Here is a 22,996-nt window from a genome sequence, read left to right on the forward strand (position 1 = left end):
AGAAAAGAAACATTAAAATAGAACATTTAAAAAATCACTGAAATTATTAAATCTGAAAATATGTTCAAATAAAAATAATTACACTGAAATTAATTTAAATAAAAATATAAAAAGAGTTAAAAGTTACAGTGCAGAGTTAAAGTTTAAAATCTTATTAAAGCTGTTTAATGAAAGGCAGCTGTAAACAGGTGAGTCTTCAACTTGGATTTAAAAGAGCTGAGAGTTTCAGCTGACCTGCAGTTTTCTGGGAGTTTGTTCCAGATATAAGGAGCATAGAAACTGAACGCTGCTTCTCCGTGTTTGGTTCTGACTCTGGGGACAGAGAGCAGACCTGTCCCAGACGACCTGAGCGGTCTGGATGGTTCCTAATTAACTTTTTTTTTTTGGAGGTGGGCAATAAAGAAGCCTAGATATTTAATTTATCAGACTGAAACTTTCAGGGAGAGGAAGAGTGTTAGGAAGAGGAGCTTAGCCGATGGTTTTCAGTCTTAACTGCTGAGTCGCACTGTACGGTACGTTTCTCTTCACTCTTAGCCTACTCGCTTTAGATCGTATAAAACTCCTTCAGCAGGGGCAAGGTCACAGTTTAAAAAGCTGCGTTTTAGGATGAGAGACAGGAAGGCTGTCAGGTCATTAAACTGAGTCCAGATGACATGACTACAACGACCTCGTACAGCCCTGCATGTAAATGGTAAATGGACTTGAGCTTGTATAGCGCTTTTCTAGTCTTCCAACTACTCAAAGCGCTTTTACACCGCAGGTCAAACCTACACATTCACACACTGATGGTAGTGATCGCTATGCAGTATCATCCATCAGAAGTAACCAATCCATTCATACACCACCACCTTAGCAGAGGGAGCAATGCGGGGTTAAGTGTCTTGCCCAAGGACACATCGGACATGTTGCCCATCTGGGAATCGAACCCTCGACCTTCCTGTTGAGAGACAACGACTCTACCAACTGAGCACCAGGCACCAGTTTTTTGTCTTTTTATTAGAGTAGAGTATTTGATTTATTGATTGGGTTCAATATTTGTGAATTCCAACAAGAAACGGTACCAATACAGTAAGATACAGAACAAGGTACGATACGATGTGATTAAATACATAGGATAGGATGTGATAAGAGGAACATGACCTAAGCTTCCTATAAATAAAAAACAATCGGGACATGACCTTCAGCAGGAGTTCTTGACATTCTTATTGAGAATTGCATTTTAAACAAGTTCAAAGACTCGACTCAAACATACTATTGAGAAATGTGTTTTCATTTTAGCAGCATGTCACCTTCTTAACAATAAGTCAAGTGGTCATCTATCCAGTTAATGTAAGATGCAAACAAATCTCCTTAACCTTTCCATCTCACCTAGACAGTAATGTCAGACACACACAAACACACACACACACACACACACACACACACACACACACACACACACACACACTGTCCCACTAAACTACTTTAAGCGATTCAGCATTGATCAGAACCCCAGAGAGTGCACCTCTTAGCTCTTTTATTAATAATTGATACAGGCCAGGAGAGCACTGTGGCGCTCATCTTTACTTAGCATATTAAGGCAGGAACCTTTTTCCTTCAGGCTTAGAGGCAGGAGCCACTTATGGGAGGTTTGTGGAAACTGCATCTGAATGCTGATGACTTTTAGCCGAGCTGAGAGTCAGTAGACCTTATTTAGATGATAGAGACATTAAGACATGGCTGTTAGCTGGCGGACCAAAGTCATAATAAGATCAAACTGAATAATTTGGTGAAAGTAGAGTGAATCCCCAGGAGACATTTTTGGTCTATTGTCGTACATATTTGTCATTACTGCATTTACTCCACAAGTAATGAGCTCCACTAAAGAGGAGCAGGGCTTTTTGCATCTACTTGCCTTGAACAATATTCAGCTCTGTGTGTTCTGTCACCGTTAAGGATATGTTTTTGTTTTCAAATGTCACTTTTTGTTAAGCAACACTATAACCTTTCCATGCTTTAAATCACAGTGATTCAGAGGAGGAGATGCACTGTCATTGTGGAGTTAAATGAGTGGTGAAGTGAAGCCATGCTGGTGTTTTATGCTCCAGCATGCTGTTCTGCAGGCCTGCAGGTCAGAGCTGTTAGACAGACAGCAGTGGTGCTGGGGAGTCAGTCACGTACAGGTGACACAAACCGCTGTGATTTTACAAAGATCACCGAGAAGGTGCAGGCAGCATACATCCTGACATTTCTGTGCATGTAATTATTTCAGAATGTGTAACACTTAAGGCAAAGCTGCACCTGAGGCGGAAGATGCACATGTTTCTAAACGACTGAAATGTGTTTGGTGGCTCACTGAGCACTGAAAACATCATGTCATGGTAAAGCATTTGTGGTTACACTTAGCCAGATCCTGCATCAGATATTATGTAAGTTTCCTGCAAAGTCAACTTTGGCTTTCAGTCACAATGACGGACAAATGAGTGACAGCAATTCACAGGAATTCATATACAAAATGATGATATAATGAACGGTCATTACGTGTTCTTATTCCTTAAAGATTATTAGAAAATACACACATGGCTTCACACTATCTTTGAGCATTTCTATTTTATGATATCATTGTAAACAAACAAGATTTGACTCTAAAGAAAATCACAAATTAGAATACCTACCCACAGTACGACAGAGGATTAGGGCCATGTTAACATTTCTTTTTTTTAAATATCGAGATTAAACTCTTAAATTTATAAGAATAAAGTCATACATTTACAAGAATAAAGTCATAAATTTACAAGAATAAAGTCATAAATTTACAAGAATAAAGTCATAAATTTACAAGATTAAAGTTGTAAAAGACTTTAAGAGTTCTACTTTCATCATTTTTGCGCAGGCTGGTCTCGAATACGTTAATTTACGGGATTATTCTCGTAAATTTACGACTTTATTCTCATAAATTTAAGACTTTATTCTTGTAAATTTACGACTTTAATCTCGAAATTAAAAAAAAAAAGTTTTAACGTGGCCCTTATCCTCCGTCGTACCTACCCACAGGGTTAAGGATTAGGAAAATATAATGGGGTAGATTTAAACAATATTGAAACATATTATTTGTGTATTAAACAAGACAAAAAAACAAGGAAAGAAAGGTCCAAAACATACCCCCGAACCGCCATCCGATGCAGACTATCATCTATCAGCCAATAATATCTCAAAAAAAAAAAAAAAAGCCGTGCCACTAATTATCTTAATTCTCATCTTTACTATATACTATCTATAAGTGTATCATTGATGTGCATCTGTGATGATGTGCAGGGGAAGATTCACAAGTCTGTCCCTGACCTTGTTTTGTTGCATTTGTAAGAGATTATGTTACAAGCCAACTACACTATCTCTGAATAATGCAACAAAAAAAAAACATGCTTTACTTCAAGTGATAAAGTGTGCGGAACCAGATATCACTTAGATTAGGTCCTTCTGAGTCAGTCTTGCACATCAGTGACAGTGATAAAAATCACTTTTCTTTGTATCCCTCACTACAGTATGAGCAGTTGTGTGAAAATCCAGTGATGCTGGATCTGATATCTTTGTGATATAAGAATGTTGGGGATTCCCCACAGAAAGTAAACGCAGAAAATATCGTTTTTTTTTTACATCTGTGATGGATCAGATGTTCCTGTTTCCTCTCCAGAAATGGTTCTGATGTGTGACAGATCCATAAACTTGTAACAAAATGATCAGTCCTCAAACTCTTTCTTTTTGAAGGACAATATCATAAACAGAATGTAGTTTAAGTTATAAAGGTCATGAAGCCTGACTGTTTTTTTCTTCTACATTTGCATTTCTTCTTCTCTTCTTGCAACATATGTCCAAACAAGCTTTGAAGTGTAGCAGTGTACGTCACCTTGTGTGATTTTTGGCCTTCCACACATTTCAGCCTGCTACTCAGAAAGCATTTGAAAAGTCACTTCTTCCATCCATGCATCCACACGTGTACTCTAACATATACAGTATGAACATATGTACTCTATGCTCGCCAGCAGATATAAAAAAACAGATAATAGAGTAGACAACTGGATGTTATTTTATTCCAGAGGGTTCAAGTAAATCTCCCATCTGTAGTGCAACATGTTCACATTTTAAAAAGTGTTGCTGTAAGTGGTCCCTCAGACTAGTTTTACAAATTCAAACCATTTCTTCTATGCGCATGTAACCCAAACAGAGTCCATGCAGATACAGATCTATGTGTCAAACTAGATAATAAATAGCTTTGCAAATCTCAACTCTGTGCTATGATTGAATCCAGTCAAAACGATGTCACTATGATAGAAAGGGACTCCCTACATTTTGTGTCAGTTAATTGTCTCTCTAAAGGCATCATTTCCCTGAGTGATGGAGAGCAGCAGACACAGGCTGTCCAAACGACCACAGCCGCTGCCCACATTATAGACTCATCACTAAGAAAAACAAAGAGCTCACAGCACTGCAGGAGTCGTTGTGTTCCCCCCTGAAATGACAAAACAAATTCTCACATGTCCCAGTCTAATGCTGACTTGGCTGTATGTGTGTGTATGAGCGAGTTCTGGCTTCATATATGTGCATGCGCAACGTGCACCCTTTTCGTGCATAGTATGTGGGGGAGGAAGAGGAGGTGTCAAGCACACAGTGGTATCCAGGAAAAGATTGTTCTGTTCTTGTAGATGTGTGTGGGAGGACACTGTGGAGTGTGGGGTCATGTGGGACTGTTGGATACTCAGGGAATTATGGAATTACAGACTCTGGGTTTCAATTTCAATGCAAATGTTGGGAAATGCAAGCTTCCAGAGAGAAGACACCAAAAGAAGAGGGGAAGGTGCTGATTTGTGTGTTTGCAGGAATCGTTAAGAGGCCTGAGTGTGTACAACAGGATTGGCTGTTTGTCAGTAAAGATCTAAGAGGGCGGGACCTGGATGGGTCATTATTACAGCTGTTGGAGAACGACCTGAGGAATGTCATCATGCCTGAGCTTTTTAACCACCATACAGCAGGTGCACCTTTTTATTTTCTTACATTTCTTTGTCACAGTATCTCTCTGATTCAGGCCTCTGCAGCCTGTCCAATGGAACTACAGAGCTTGCACGGTCTATATAAATGTCTGCCCGTCTTTCATAAATTCCCAGGGGCTACTCTTACAGACTCATTTACATAATGGAATAGAACAGACTCATTGGGGATTGTGACTCTGCAGAAATGTGCTCCAAATTTTCAATTTCATAAAACACACCGTCGTGGCCGAGAACACTGTGTCTCTCAATACTTTGATATTCCTCTGCTGTGCTGATCCATCATAACGTCTGCTACCCCCCACTCTCAATTTTTATTTGTATGAGTGTAAGCAGCAGCAAATTAGAGGGAGCAAATGAGAAAAGGAACACAAGAGAACACAAAGGAGATGGCAGATGATGAGAAAATATAACTAAAACTGGGAAAAGACTGCAGTCATTTTCAAGATCAGAAAATGGAAAGGAAAACAGAATTTGGCTGACTGCATCGTTTGGATAGCATGGAACAAGAGAGATTTCTTTTGTCTAAATACAGTGTATCTCACTCAGATTATGTGAACTGTAGTTGAGTGATTGCAGCCTCATAAGGAGTTTTTGGACCAAACAGTTCTGGAAACTTTGAAACTGAAACTATGGAGGATGCCAGGATTTGAGCTAACATGCCTGGACTTTGTTGTAGGTCCATTAGTTCAATTTGTAATGATTTTAAGAGCTTTTACCGACTGCTGATTACTGCTGTTTGCTAACGTTTACAGTAGGATTTTTATGTTGACCAATCACAGTGCACTTACGTCACTCAAAGTACCTCTTACTTGGAGAGTACCTTCCTTTAAACAGGGTTCTAGACACTAAAATAGTTCCTGCAGCGTGGACTCAATGAAAAAGGGGAAGGTGTCCAACAGTATGAAAAAGTTCCTAGGGTTTGAAAAAGCTTATAGTTTCACAGCTGTTGTCAATCTGTACTGCTCTTAGAGATCATTGTAATTGTTTTAGTTAGCTAGTTAACCCTTACATCTAGTTTTATCAAACCACATTTGTCTGTGCAAATGGTAGCAGTGGCTGATCCATTGGCAGGTCAGTGTAGCTGGACATAGTTATGTGTTGAAACAGGCAATCACATGTTCACATGTTGAAACTGTAAAAAAAATACATGCTGAGTCCACACTAAGTCCTACATTGAAACTAGTTAGTTCTAAACTGAGGTTGTGTCATTGTTTGGTTGCATCACAGGACCATAGGTTTATCTTAACTAGTAGAGCATAACGTCCAAACTAACCAATCCCAGAAATTACGTTTTAACTTCATGCGACCAATCCATGAAAAGTATTTTTAATTGACGCTGAATGGACTACCTGCTGAAAATAGCTTCAGTTAACTGCCATTAATCGACAAACAGCATCGGAAATGTAATGTATGACAAAGCCTTAGGTGATAACCACAGCCTACACCCATAATCTACAGCTAGTGTAACATAGCAACAGTGACAGCGAGTTGAGACATCTTCAGCTAATGCATATGGTTATTTAACGCCACTCTATTATTGGCCAGATGAAATTATCTCCACTCATGTCAAACAGAAGCTGGAGTAAAAAACAAAGTCATCATACTGAGGGATTCTAATGCTTCCCTGAGAACACACTGCAGACACCAGATAGCCATTAAAACCCTCTGCTCAACACCATCCCTCCAAGTTATCCCACCTTTCCCACCATGACATAAATGAGTATCATACAATTCTTCCTTTGTACAATGAAGAAGTTTGGACTGAGATGATGCAGGATGTTTATTCCTTGGTCCAAAAGACCTCAATTGTTGTCCAAAACCTATTACAAACACATCAGTACTACTTTCCTGTTGCTGTAAATCCTTGTTAGAAAAAAGAAAAATCCTCAACAAATTCACATTCCACACCTGTTTGAAGAACTTCTGCTGAAAAAACTACGGTGCCTTTTTAAAAAAATGAAAGACTATACAGTATTCAAACCCTGGTTTAAAGATTTATGTCTTCAATACAGAGGAACAGTCTTGGGGCAAAGAGCAACAGACAAGTTGGAGACAGTCTCAGGCATTGGTGGTTTAGGTCTTTACATGGGATATGTTAAATATAGGGCAGCTGTGGATCAGTGGTGTCGGTCGTCTCAGAACTGGAAGGATACGGGGTTCGATCCCCAGCTCCTGCGGTCACATGGCGATGTGTCCTTAGCCCCAAGTTGTTCCTGATGCTTCGTCGGTGGTGTTTGACTGTGAATAGGTAAAACTGATGGATACAATACGTAGCAGCCTCTACCCTCAGTGTGTGAATGTGTAGGTGTGACCTGTGGTGTAAAAGCTTTGAATGTTAGAAGACTAGGGAAGTGCTTGACAAGCTCAAAACCATTGACCGTTCAAACAGTATATTGAAAGCTCTGAGAATTACTATCATTGAGTGATTGATCTATTGATTGATATTATTTATTTCTGTCTTATTTCCAAAGTTCAAAACAAAGTAAAACATTTTTATTCATGACTTCCCCTTGTGTAGTATCCAACAACTACTTTCTTTAAAGTCTTTCTATGTGATTTTTCACCCTTAAATGTAGAAATCAAGTATATCCTCTGAAAATAACTCTGTGAGTCATGACTGTCTACAATGGGTGTAACACCCGAGTCCCACTGTCTGTGATGTTTTCAGAGTTTTCAGAGTCCTATCTTCACTTTGTTTACATCGCCTGGACGGCCGGCTGACTCCTCCCCTCGTGTATAAAAGTTGTTTAATTGAGGGACTAGAGAAAAGAAGAATAACATACTGTACTCACTGCTTAACTGTGTTTCTAGATCACGCTCATTTCAGGTAAATTTACATGCAGTGTGAAGATATGAGCATAATAAAGATCGCTAGCATTAGCATGCTAACACAACAATGCAGCGCGAGTTGTTTTGGTTTAATGCTGGTGCTCAAGGGCGACATCTGCTGGATGAAAAAATCACATATAAAGCCTTTAAAGGACAATTTCACTTATTTTTCTAACCCATTTATCCACCAATGATTTACAAAAAATGACATTTTAGAAATAGTAGAAAGCAGTCACCACCTTACCTCTATATCTTTTTAAAATTCATAGTTTCTGAGAAAGGATAACGCCTCTGCGCTTCAACTTCTTCAACTCTGTCCAAGAATGATCCTCTACAGCTAATTCTTACATTAATATGGTCATGTGACATGCCAGATGTTACCATCCTACAGATATTAACTACTAGACCCTGTTCTTGGAAGATTAATATGAAAGTGCCCGGGGAGCTCTGACATCCCGGGGAATCGGGTCCTCGGACTGCGGGGAGATATAGGCAATCAATTATTGAAGCCAGATATGGGTTATCTATTATTGCTGTGCACAGAACAGAGAGTTTGTACTTTTCATCACAGCAGACAGTTGGTGAGAATGTTCCTCATTAAGCAGGCCCCCTTTGAGTGGGTGACAGTGATTAGTGCTGAAGAGGACACATGTACTTGATGAGGCTGAAGTGTAGTATTAGCCTTTATTACATGGCGCGTGTGTTAGCAAGTGGAGCAGAGTGCACCAAGAGTTCCCGTGTTCTCTCCTCCTCACAATGGAGGCAGCAGAGTGGAAAATCTCTGGATTATGAAGAGCCTGCCCCAGGGACACACACACATGCTAACACACACACACACATGCATGCAACTACACATAAAGCCTTCACCCCCATTTATGTAAAACTCTGTTCTGCGTGCACCTGTGCTACACACACAACGTAATGAGCATACTGTAGGTATTTGCAGGTAGTTCAGTGTTACTATTAAGGGAAACGGCTGCTCCTCCTTTAGCTCCTCTCCTCCCTCCTGCTCATCTCTCATCCTCTCATATATCAACTCCCCCCCTAAGCAGTGATGAGCCGGCTCTCCTCCAGCCAATGATGCTATTAGATGGTCCATTTTGTCATCACAGTCCCAATGGAATTACAGCCGAGTTCCTGTTTCGGATAAATATTGGATGTGAAGAAAGAATACCCTATTTTGAACCTTTCTCGGCCACACTTGCCCAATTATTTCCATTAGTTCTTTCTCCTGTGAACCTTGAATGTGTGTGTATGAGGGGGGCATTCTGTTACGTGTAATACAAGGCATGGATCGATGATGTGAGATGACAGGCGAGGGGGTTTAAGTGGACCCTCGAGTTGTAATAAGCTAGCAGGTAATGGGACGCAGCCCATGTTCTATGGAATGTGATTCATGGCGCAGATAAATGGACCTGTCACTGCTTAGTATGAACATGTGCTCCATTTTCACCTGAGAGACATGTTTTGACTTGTAGTGCGTACACAGTGTAAAAAGAAATGTCAGCAGAAAAAAAAAAAATATGCAACATCATATTTAGAATATTTCCAGCAAAAGTGGAAGCAGTTATTAGGAAGCCAACACTTATCTTTTTGTTTTATCCTGACTTATCTTCAAGTCTTTTTTTTTTAAAGTTGCATCTTGTCAAAGGTCTCTCGAACCTTATGTTGCAAAGACTGTTTTTAACCACAACATTTTTTTTTACCCTTAAAGGCTTTATATGCGATTTTTTCATCCAGCAGGTGTCGCCCTTGAGCACCAGCATGAAACCAAAACAACTTGCGGTGCATTGTTGTGTTAGCATGCTAATGCTAGCGATCTTTATTATGCTCGTATCTTCACACTGCATGTAAATTTACCTGAAATGAGCGTGATCTAGAAACACAGTTAAGCAGTGAGTACAGTATGTTATTCTTCTTTTCTCTAGTCCCTCAATTAAACAACTTTTATACACGAGGGGAGGAGTCAGCCGGCCATCCCGCCGATGTAAACAAACTGAAGATAGGACTCTGAAAACTCTGAAAACATCACAGACAGTGGGACTCGGGTGTTACACCCATTGTAGACAGTCATGACTCACAGAGTTATTTTCAGAGGATATACTTGATTTATATTACATTTAAGTGTGAAAAATCACATATTAAGACTTTAAATAATAAATATTTTATATTTGACCAATAGCAAAAGCCCTGGTTCAGCCACTGTTGTGAACTTTCAACCATTCAGTTACTCGTTGCAATTCTAAAATGATATAATTTCATTCATTGCTGTTTTTATAGTCAGTGTTTTCTTTTTTTTAAACAGTACTGTTCTCCTCCGTAGCTTGACATGTTAACGGCGGTCATGGATACACACAGAGTACGCCTTGGGGTGCATTTCTCGACCATGATGATATTCTCCAAGCTATCATTATAATTCAGTGTAAACTTGAAGCTTTTTGTCTGCAGTGGGCCTACCAGCAGTGTGGGGGCTGCTCTGTTCTGCTCTCCCTTTGGTTACACTAACTCTGATTCTCTCTCTATGATACAGAGCTACAGCTTATTCTGGCAGCGGCAATCAGATTAATAAGTAAACAAGCTAGTAATTGTCTAGCAATGAAATATTCAAATGATAGGGCTTGTTTACAAAAAATGATTTTCACCCTGGAATTTGAAGAATTAACTCCCCGGGATGGAGATTTGTCATTACAATTTGAGTTTATCTCTTGATGACTCCCTCTCTCTTACCTCATCCCACCTTTGCATATGAGTGCACTCCGAGGCTTTGTGTGAAACATGCATACTTTCCTTTCAGTTACAGTGTATCTAAAGATAATAAATTACAGAAAAACAATTGATACATCACTTAATGCTGATCAAATGTATTAACTAAGTTTGCTTTGTAAAATACAGTGTCATCTGCGTATAGTGTTTGCCACAGCATGCTTTACATCTCTGTGTGTAATCCTTTTTATCCTGCAGTGTATGTGTGTACGAGCACCCATGTATGCTTGTGGGCCTCTGTGATCTTGCTTTCTGTCCAGGCGCAGCATTGCAGAGCACAAGCTGCATACTAACCCAATCATTAAGACATAAATGAGAACATCAGAATCTATCTGCAGTCTTGCACACAGCAGTCCCGAGAGAGAGAGAGAGAGAGAGAGAGAGAGAGAGAGAGAGAGAGAGAGTCGATTGGAGGGAGGGAGAAGGAGGGAGGCAGAGAGGTTGGGGGAGGGCTGACCAATTTATCTCCAGACTCTTCTCCTTCTTGCTCCTCTTAAAATGTTAGAATCTCCACATTCCCCTCTCTCTCTCCCTCCGTCGTCCTGTCTTTCTATGACAGATAGAAGAAGAAGCGCAAGGGCAGAATGTGGCCTGCTTGAATATATCAGACTCAGACTCTCTGCTTGTAGTTTTTTTTGTCTAATTGGGGGCAGCAAAGCAGCTACGTCTCCAGCTTGGCCCAGACGATGTGACCCCATCGGATTCTACCATTCTCTTCTAATTCTGTCCTGCATTTCAAACAGTGGCCCATCCTGGCCCACTTTTCCGCCCATATGTGGGATTAAAAGACAAAAACGAGAGAGAAAATGAGAAGAGGGGAAAGCTATGATGGAGAGGTTGAAAATAGTAGAGACAAAATGTACCTGTGTTCTGTCATGCTTATCCCATTAAAAGTAATTTATGCTGTCTTTGTGCCTAAAGTAAGAGTCAATTGATTTTTTGCTTTCAATCAGGGTGGTCTTTTAGATGATGACTCACTGTCACCACTGACACCAGTACAGATGAAGATGGGAGGGAAGGTAGATGGAGTGACAGGAAAAGACATGCTTAGAAATTGAGGGGGAGGTGATTGAAGTAAATGATCCAGAGAGGTCAAAAGAGGCACAAATGACCTCTCTGATTCCATGGATACCCATGGAAAAATTCTGGTATGGGGAAGTAATTGAGTAACTTCTTTTTTGTTTGTTTTTTTTAACATTTTTTTGGACTAGTTTTTAAATCAGTACTTTCACCAAAGTATATTCATAGGAAAGTATTGTACTCTGGTACATTTTAAATAGCATATGAGTAAAAAAGAGGAACTCAAAAGTCAATAAAAAAAGGTTGCAGCTCAGGTCAAAAATCACCTTTCTGACCTTTACAGTACTGAGACAGCCCTTGTTGAAATCACAAATGATCTGTTGACAGCATCAAACTCTGGACTCTTAACGAAGCTCTTGCTGCTTGACTCATGCACAGCTCTTGACACCATTTCTGACACCATCCTCCTTGACAGATTAGCTGCGGATTCGCTGGTACCCTGTCTCTGTGTTGAAACCATATCTTTCTGTCCGCACTCAGTTTTTCCGACTCAAAAACTACAGATCACAGATCTCTCCAGTGTTCCTCAGGGCTCTTTCCTGGGTCCTCTCCTATTCATTATCTACCTCAAGGTCATATTTTCAGAAAATGTTGTGTTCTTTTTCATTGCTACGTTGATAACAACTAGCTCTTTCTGTCCTTCAAGCCTATCTCTGCCATATTCCCTCTTGTTCACTTTTTCAAACTTAACTGCAATAATACTGAGATTTTCCTCATTGGTTCAAAATTCACTCTGGACAAATCTGCCAGTTTCTCTCAATATTTTTTCTCACTAACCATTGACAACTCCGTAGTGGTCCTCAACAGCATACGTTCTTTCAAAGCACACAATGTAATGTAATATAACTCAGTTTGCATATTTATACGCTTTTTGAAACCATTTCAACCCATCTCTCACACCAAACAGGACCACCAACCTTTTCAATGTCGTGATTACCTCCCATATTAATTTGTGTGACTTTCATCTTTCTGTACTTCCTCTCATGCTTCTCCATAAACTTCAACTGGTCCAGAACTCATCTCAAAACCCACCTTTAAATAATTGCTTATTCACTGTGACCACGCCGTGTTCTGCCTTTTATTGTGAATCGTTTTAATCAATATTGCTTGATATTGTGCTTTTTTAAATTTTATCTGTACGTTGACCTTGGGTGTCCTGATTCTGATTCTGATGAGAAGTAACTAAATTTTAGAAAACATACTTTTACTTGAGATAGATTTATAGAACAGTCATTTTACTTGTACTTAAGTTAAATATAATAAGAGTAACTATACTTGTACTTGATGAATGAGTACACTATTCTTTTACTCTGTCTGACCCTGATCATGTATTAAAAGAAAAGGAACTGATGAAAACAGTGATGAAACTAGGTACTCTCATTGAGTTTATGCCTTCTTAGGATAAAGATATCAGAAATGAATCTTCTTACAGTTGAGGCACTGCTGACGTAGTATTTTGTATTTTACCTTAGCTTTTCCAAAAAGTATCCCAAAATAAACACGTCCTTTACCTGTCAGGATTATTTTGTTTGCCGTCCCTGGACCTGTCCTGTCTCGTCCAACGTCAGAATTTAGTGATATCACGGTTGGAGCAGCAGCTTTTTAGGCACAATGTGGCATGGCAGCGTCTCTCTTTACCTTTGATCAGGATATAATTCAGCTTAACTGTCAAATACACACCTCCTCATATCCTCCGTGCAGACAGAAACACCCACTGACTAAACTCAGAGAGCATCTGGGACAAATAAGGATTAACCTCTGTGTGGATGCAAGACTTAAAGGCTTTATATGTGATTTTTTGATCCAGCAGATGTCGCCCTTGAGCACCAGCATGAAACCAAAACAACTCGCACTGCATTGTTGTGTTAGCATGCTAATGCTAGCGACCTTTATTATGCTCGTATCTTCACACTGCATGTAAATTTACCTGAAATGAGCGTGATCTAGAAACACAGTTAAGCAGTGAGTACAGTATGTTATTCTTCTTTTCTCTAGTCCCTCAATTAAACAACTTTTATACACGAGGGGAGGAGTCAGCCGGCCGTCCGGGCGATGTAAACAAAGTGAAGATAGGACTCTGAAAACTCTGAAAACATCACAGACAGTGGGACTCGGGTGTTACACCCATTGTAGACAGTCATGACTCACAGAGTTATTTTCAGAGGATATACTTGATTTATATTATATTTAAGTGTGAAAATTGCCTTTAATATTGGTAAAGAAACATGTTCATAAAGTAGTCATCCTAATTTATCGAACCATGCCTCATTTGTGTTCATTTGTAGTCCATTTTATATATAACAGTCAAACAAAAGTCAAACTATTGTGCCTTGGATACAGATGTAAAACTGCCATCATTTAAAATGCCAAAACACTCTTATTGTCATATGCAACTAAAAGGCAGAACCACTGTACACACTGTGCACCATAGCAATTTGTAATCTGATAGGGACAGCCCGGATTGATTGTTATCAAATGATATGGTGCATTCTTGGTTAATTTGATTTCTGCCAACGCTGCAAAGTGTAATTGGAGTCTTCTTTTAAAGTCAAATTATTTAACTCAACTCAGAAGCACCTGGATTGAATTTCATTACTTTTTGCGAATAGTCAATGAATTGTATTTCAAGGACTTTTAAAGTCACCTGATCAAAGATGCGAAGATATCAAGTAAATAGTTTCTGTCGAGGACAAGCACAATGAAATGCCTCAATCCTGTTTAATCACAAGGCACTATCATGATGTTGATATCCCACTGGTGGGGGTAAGATGTCATTTCGAGTGACACAGTTCAATCAGTGCTGGTTGAAGGCAAAATTAAATTAAGTAATGTTTTTAAGGGAATCAGAAAATTGCATTAAATAAGTTATCATAAGTCTTTTGTACAAGTAAATGACATCCCGTTTAAATAGAATTATATAATCTTTTTGCGGGGAATTTTAATTTGATCACACTGAAATGATATAATTTGGTTAATTGGTTCCAACACTTCAGCATTTAATTAAACTGAATTTCATTTGATTCGAAACTTGATATGAAAATGTGTCTTTCGAATTATAAATTAAAGTGTGAGGAATTTAATTGAGACAATATTATCATTTCTGTCACCTCTTACTGAGTTTAATGACAAATGGGCTTTCTCCAAATGTGTATGTGTATGCATATGTTAATGATTCTAATATATTTACAAAAAAAATAAATAAGACTATATGGAATACAGAACTTTAGATTTATGATGTCAGATATGAAAAAATAATAATAATACATCACCACCATCAGCCACAACCTTAAAAAATATACTGAATAAATAATTGTTTTAAAAAAATTAGAGTTTTAACTTAAACTTTTTAGCACTGGATATGGAAGTATCTGGGAAATAAATAGTCATTTTTCATTGGCTGGCTTCTTTGGGAGATTAAAAGTTAATATGTAGTGTGTGTGTGTGTGTGTGTGTGTGTGTGTGTGTGTGTGTGTGTGTGTGTGTGTGTGTGTGTGTGTTTTGTACACTAGCTGCCAGTCTTGACTGTGGCTGAACCAGCTCAGACATGTCCTCCATTATCAGTTCTCCTACTCGGCTCTGATAGCTGTTCAACTGATAATTAAACAGATGATGCATACTTGTACATGTGTGTTGTATGTATGTTCTGTAAACAAGCGTCACACACATGTCGTCATTGCGACTGCAGCTTGTTTTGTGTTTAACTACAACTTCTTATAATACAACATAAACCATCTCATGATAAATCAACTGTTCTTCAGGGCGTTATATATGTGTTCCATTTCTATAATTATATCTACTCATACTTTGAACTTGGATCCATTGGATGAGTGCATGTACAGATCATGATTCACACAGTTATTACATATTATCCAAAGCCTTGAGGGTAAAACTATTCCGTGCATATTGAAGGATAATTCCAAGGAGAAAGTGTTTTCAATGCAGGAACACAATGTGATTTTATTCGCTCATTCACTTTCACAAGGGCCATATATTTTTATGGCAATTTTTTTTCTTTTTTTAAGTGATTATACAGTAAACGTTGAGCACTCAAAATGTATTCACTGCATTCCTTCCATCTTCTTTATAGAAAAAAATATTTGATTGAAAACAGGTAACAGTCAAATTTGATGATTAACAAATAGGTGCTCTTAAGAAAGCCTGTATGGTGTCCTGTTCAGCGTTAACATTTAGACAAACATGAGGCAGAAGGAGCTCAAGGAATGTTGAAGAGAAAAAAAATCGCTTTCTCGTTGCTTTTTAAAGATTGATTACTGGTGATTTTGTCCCATCCATCCCCTTTTATTTTTGTTGTTTACATCAAATGGCCAGTGTTTCAGAGGGACAGCCGGAACATCCCATGCAGACATTTGACTGACTCTTTCCCTCTCCTGTTCCTCCACTTCCTTCTTCTCTGCTTTCCATGGATCTTACCTTCAATTTCACTTTTAATTAAAAGATACAGTTTCCCCCCCCCCCCCCCCCTCCTGTTTGGCTTTGAACAAAGCTCTGATTCCCCTCCCCCAACCAAACACAGAGATAAACTTCAGTGACACCCTTTGAAGATTTCCTTCTTTTTTTTTTTCTCTCCCTGACTTTATCACTCTGGTCTGTCCCTGGAGACAGGGATGGGATGATTTTTCCTTTTATGAGGATGCAAACACAAAAACATCTGAGGGGGAAAGATTTTGTGTATTTTGCGTGCACACACATGCCTGCTTGTATATGTCAAATAGAAGAAATCAATTAACTGCAGTGTGGATTGCAGTGCCACATCTCTAAAGCAAGGTATTTAGGTGAAAAAGTAGGAGGCCAATTTAGGACAAGGGACACCCCCCCCTCCCCCCCCCCACCCCCCTTAAGAGGCTTAAGAATGGGTCTGACATGGGGTCAGCATTATCAGGAAAACCATCTGATAACTAGCCTCCTACATCTGTAGGTTATTAATACTGTGCAGACCTGCTGACACACAGTCTCTGCTTGTGTGTCTCTATCCCTTTCTCTTATGTGTGTGTGTGTGTGTGTGTGTGTGTGTGTGTGTGTGTGTGTGTTTGTGTGCTTTACCTGTAAAAGAGACAGAAAGGGAGCAAGCCAGAGGAGCCAAGCTAGAAAGGTAGCACATTGTGTATCTGAAGGTGAGTGTGTGTATCTGTTATGTCTCTGCTAGCAACCTTGCACCAGCCCCCCCCCCCCCCCCCAATCCAGGCCATTTTTCATCCAACTACTGCAGTACACACTGCAGAGGGAGACAAGGGGGATGGAGCAGGGTTGAGGTGGGCTGGCATGGATTGCAAACAGCAGGAGAGAAAGCAGCTCTGCAAAGAGAAAGGGGATTTCTCTCTCTGATAATCTGCATTTATGGTTATGTTTGTCCCTAAAGCTACAGACGCTGCATTTGAACTGATGGTTTAAAGAGCTGTTAGAAAACTCACACAAATAGAGAAATTATTAAATTTACTAGCTTACAGAATTAAATCGCCCCTAAACATCACTAAATAATGCAGGAACTTACCATCAGAATCAGAATCAGAATCAAAATCAGAATCTGGGTTTATTGCCAAGTACATTTACACATACAAGGAATTTGACTTGGTGTATTGGTGCTAAACAATTAACAAGGAAATAAAGTGTACAAAAGGTGTAATGTAGGAGCTGTGCAGTGGACTATGAGAAAAAGTCTTAGTGTTTGTAACTACTCACAGAGTGCATGTAAGGAAGATACATTTTTAAAGTCCAGTGGAAGATTTGTTCTCTTGGAATGGTAATGTTAATTTTTTTTTACATTTTGACATTTAATATTACCAATTTGTCCTAATTTTACAGGAAATGTGAGGACATAGAGTTTAGTTAGAAAACAAAAAAAAGAAAACAAAAGCATCAGGAATTACACATTTATGAGACTGTCTCTGCTGTAGAGATAAAACATAAACTGGTTTATTTATACATCAGTTTGCACGGCTGGTATCTGGGACTGGAAAGGTCTAAAGAGGTTTGAGTTGTCTTTGTGACTATGGAATCCTGAATAATGATTCACAGTAGTTTCTATGATTGGTTTCTCTGATTCTGGATACGGTTTCATTCATGTTGTTTTCATTGTTGAAATATGTTTGTTTGCTTTATTTTTCCTTCTGAATGTATTACTATATATTTGTTTTTGGTCCCTGTATTGAAGCAGTGATTTCTGCCTACACAATGAATGCTATGTGTTCATGTAACCTGGAAAGAAACATAATGTGCATGCCTTTAAAAACCATAAAAAATTCAAATGAAAAATAATTTAAATAAGTTTAACCCTCATGCATCACTTTGGATATTTTTGTCCATTTGATGAAATTTGACCTCTTCATCTGGTCATCATTTTGTCTGTGTTTGTGCATATGGCACCATTTTTTGTAAGAAAGTCTCTCTCGAGACTCTTTTTAATAGATCAATAGAACACTGTGAAACATGTTTTACCCTCTGAATAATTATCAGGAATTTAACCATTTTAATGCCAGAATCATGTACTCAAACTGGCATTTAAATGATTAAATTCCTGATAATTACTCAATATTTTACATTTTGGAGCAGGGCTGGAGTTGTTTAAGAGATTTATGCAAAAGAAGCAAAAAAAATATTAATCTGTTCTATTTTTATATCAGTTTTTGTAAATTGGACATTTTCGCCCTCCAATGTCCAAACAGGGAACTACATTTTAAATCTGATGCTACACAAAAACTAACAATGCATCAAAGTCAATATTTTGGATAATCTTTGACATATCCAAGACTGATTTAAAAATCACCCAGCCACCAAATATTTGTTATGTGGAAAATAACTCATTTTTGTGTTTTATTCTTAAATAACAACAGTGACATCAAGTAATCAAACTGGCATTTAAAGGGTTAAATTCCTAAAAATGATTGAATGTTTGTTAATTTTGAGCAGGGCTGAAGTTGTTTAAGAGATTTATGCAGAAAAAAGTAGAAAAAAATATCAATCTGTTCTATTTTTATAACAGTTTTTTTGGCATGGACATTTTTGTCCTTAGTGACTTAAGAGGGTCGTAAATTAAACTGATGCCTGAGGGTTAAAAAATGAAACTCTGCACTGCTGGGGGTAGAGGAATGTGACCCCACAGAATGATACCTCAGCCACACATGAACACTAGCATGGACGGCTACATCTAGCAGCAGGCCGTATTACTGCAGTGGGTGTTGATTCATCACTCTCACTCACAGTGCGGCCCATCTTGCTGATAATTATCTTTGTCAAATTAATTATCAGTGTAAGTGTCAGCATGACAGTTCCAATGAATTACATCCAGATAACCTTGATTAATCAACAAAATGAGTTTTTAGGGCAAATGTTTTTTGCATATGGATGTGCTGCAGGAAATGTCCTCTTTCTTCTTCTTCATCATCCATCTCCATCTTCTCATCCATAATTTCTCACCGCTGTATCTTCCTTTGACACTCTCTCTGTCACTGTGTTCTCATGGCAGAGTTTTCATCTCTAATCTTCTATGGCCTGATTCATATTTCTGCATCAAATCAACGGCAAAGGTTTGTGTAGCCCTGTACTTACACAGAGGCCTACATAGCCTGATGTAGACCTCCTCAAAAATGCAACTATGCATCAATACGACACAGAATACAAGCCCTGTGATTGTTCCACTGGTATCATCGTTTTTCCTGCATCAGCCGTACATTCCACCCCCTCCGATGTCTACTCTCTTCTTTGCATTAATTACAGTATAATCAGGTGCTACTCTATGTATTAGCCACAACTCCAACATAATATGCTTGGTTTCAGTCACCAAGGTTTCCTTGAGTGTGGCTGAACGGAAACTGGTGATATAAACTAGCATAGAAATCGCAGAATATTGCAGATCTCAAGAACACCAACGCACAATGGCGTAGACCACGACTGTGTAGATTCAACACAGAAGTAGAACTCAGGCATAAGTCTGCATTAAGCTGTCTGTGTACAGTCATGGATTCACTACAGGCCATGATGTGTATAATGTAAAACATTTGTGGTTTTAAATTTTGGTCGTACCACTGCATACACTCAGAAAGTGAGATCAGAGTAATGAGCCGATTCCCTAACTTCAAGACTTTATTCCTGAGTACCCATGTGCCAAACTTGCAGACAGTGTCTGAACGCATGATGGCAACAGCAGACATGACTGTAAGATGTGTCTTCCCCCTCCTATCAGCAAAGATAAGTACGAGAGAAAGGTTGGCAGGACATACTGTAGCTGTGGACCTCCAGCTAACGGGTCGTATTTGATATGATTTAGCTGCTTGTTAGCTTGGCGATGCTATGGGCAGGGGTGGAGCAGCGATTTTAAAAGTGCAGGTGTTCTAATGCTAGTATATTAGCACCCTCTAGCAAATCAACACATTCTGTTTCATTTAATGTCCAATAACTGATGTTAGCTGACACATCATACAACAAGACAAAGTTACAAAAGATAATTAGACTCTAACTTTATGAACATCCATTGTGAGTAACCCAGTTAGCTCTAAAAACCAGATTCAAAACTTCTCTTTGTGATGCTTTTATTTTGCTTTTCTTATTGCCTTATTGCCTTATTCAGTCTCTTTATTTCCGGTCTTCAAATATAATGTGCTTTTATTTTGAAAAACTGCAAAGGGGACTGTGTTAGAAAGTGGGAGCGTTTCTGTCTGTGTGTATTTAAGCTTTACTTTTGAGACAACTGAAATACTGACTTCAACTCCGTCCCGATTTCACTCGTACTCACACTCAGGTAGCTGCTGACAATCGTACAGAGTCGTACAGTATGAGCACATAAATCGTGAGCTTTGGTCATGCTTTGTAAAAGACTCAGTCGTATAGTATGAGCTGACATTCAACCACGACTTTTATACAATTGTACAGTGTACGCCAGGCTTTTGACCTAGATCCTAACAGGCAGGTTTGCAGCTTGCACACCTCTGCTATCAGTGAATGAATGTGTGTGTGAGCCGTTGCCATGCAGTGTGATGCTTTCAGTGGTTTGGACCAAAGGCACTTTGTTTGTGCAGCCCTCTCTCCCCATTTAGTGTCAAGCAGTTCCTAAAGTGCATCAATATCAGGATAAAATGACAATTAGACTTTGTTTGGCCACATACCTGACGTCTGCCTGTAAGTAGCTCATCACACTGACATGAGTCATGCTGACTGCTGAGTGCCTTTATGCATGAGCGCGTGCCCACACAGAGCTCTCACTGTGGCAGGAAACCAGAAGAGAGGGAGGGGTAGAGGGGATCGCCCAGGAACACACCTATCTCCTGACCTGAAATTGTCAATCAATATATCTGGTTAAGGCAGGCTGGTTGCAACAAGAATTTATATATTCATTTAAAATAAGACATACCAGAAAAAGAGGGACTTCATATCCAAGAATCCAGGCGCTTCATCCCCTTTCAGGTCGGTCGATGAATGTTTAGAAAAGATGTCGGTTCTGACACTCTCATGTAGGCTCATGCTCGTGCATGGAGGAAATTCATTCTTTATTCCTTAATTATTCAAACGCTTCCATGACCGTATCTTTCAAGCATTCATTTTTAATGTAACCCTGTACCGCTGCTATTTTACTATTCAGGACGCAGAACCCTGTCTTGTACTTGTATTTGAGAATTGCAATACATTAAACAAATGGCCAGCTTTGTGCTCCCTGTGCGTGATGGGCACTCAACAGTTTGTATTAATATGTGTGGGCTAGGGCCCCACCGATATGGAATGTTTGGGGCCTACACCAATTTCTATATTAGTAGGGTTCCCACTCGTCCTGGAAAACCTGGAAAACAGTTGACTAATTTTCCAGTACTGGAAAACACCTGGAAAATGAGAGAAAAGGTAAAATATCATGGAAAATCAGGTGTTGTCCGGGAAAATTATTCCAACACTCTCCTACAGGGTTGGACATTTTCACCACCACACGTTAATAAAAGTATCTATTTGTTACATAATCCACAACGCAGACTGAATGGAAGTCTATAGATAATGTAATGGCACTTGTGGAAAAGATTTACAGTATAAGGAAGACAAGATGGTCACTCAACTGGAAAGTAACTGTGCATGTACGCGTGTCACCGCTTGATACTCTGGAGGGTGATAATGTTTGTTGTAATCCATATAGCGCCCTCTGCTGGTTAAAGAGAGCTGCTGGTGTAATACAATGAAACTCAAATGAATTTTGTTTGGACTGGTGAATAAATCTAGTAAATTAGCGCATATCTGCAATAAAATAAGCCGATACCGATAGTCACTGGATGAGCTTATATCGGCAGATATTATCGGCCGGCCGATTAATCGGTTGGGCTCCAGTGTGGGCTCGATGGTCAGTGGCACTGGTAAAATGGTTGGTCTAAAACTGTGTTATATTTTGTTGTTACTCCTATTGCACACATATTTTTTACCCTTAGATTAGAAAACTTTATTGATCCGCAGCGGGGAAACTCATTTGTCATCTGGTCAATTCATACACACAACAAACAATATCTACAGTACATCACAGTACACAACAAGTACATAAATAACAAACACCACTGAAACCATTTGAATAATCGTGTACAGCCATGAGTCAGAAACTAAAAATGTTCATTAAAATATCTGACTGCTGCAGGAACAGAGGAGCTCCTGAGCCATTCAGTGGAACATTAAGGCATCACTAATCGCTCACTGAAGGAGCTTCCAGTACTACTGGCATTGTAGCTACAAATCTATCCTGTTCATTGTTGTTGTTTGTTTGTTGTTCTGTTTGTTTGTCTATCATTTCTCTCTCTCTCTCTCTGCTATCTAACTTTGTTTAACATGACTCTGATGTCAATGTATAACCTGTGTAGTGATCAATTTTAACAAACCCAATATTGTTTGTAAAGGTCACTTGAGGGATGAATGTGGAAGCTTTCGGACGCGTGCTTAGCTCAAAGAAATTAACACAGTCCATTGATGTTTTGATTTGGATATTTCAATCCATTTATTTTTTAAATACTTCTTATCAATAAAGGAAAATATGACAAATCACTGTCTATAAATAAAACAAACAAATCCGCGTTGGATGCGTTTAACTCTGAAAGGCTGACACGGTAGAAAAACTGTTTGCTTCCATTCAGTCACCTGTCCCACCTCACCTGGAGCCTTGCTTTAACCACAGCATCCGCCCAGGCTACACATAGTGCCCAGTAGAGGGCCAACACACACAACCTTAAGGAAAATACCATGACACAAAACAAACACATTATTTGGCTCCAACAATCTGCATTCCAGATAAATACTGAACAATCATATCCCCGCTGAAGCAAACGATGCAC

The 22,996-nt window shown here is 39.1% G+C and overlaps 1 protein-coding gene across 1 annotated transcript in view; it reads left to right on the forward strand.

Annotated features, from left to right (window-relative positions):
• Window positions 1–22,996, forward strand: part of LOC132986823 (NALCN channel auxiliary factor 1) — a 99,175-nt gene that overhangs the window by 62,153 nt on the left and 14,026 nt on the right. The gene's annotated exons all lie outside the window — the stretch shown is intronic.

This window comes from Labrus mixtus, chromosome 13 (genome assembly GCF_963584025.1).
Source record: "Labrus mixtus chromosome 13, fLabMix1.1, whole genome shotgun sequence".
Lineage (NCBI taxonomy): Eukaryota > Metazoa > Chordata > Actinopteri > Labriformes > Labridae > Labrus > Labrus mixtus.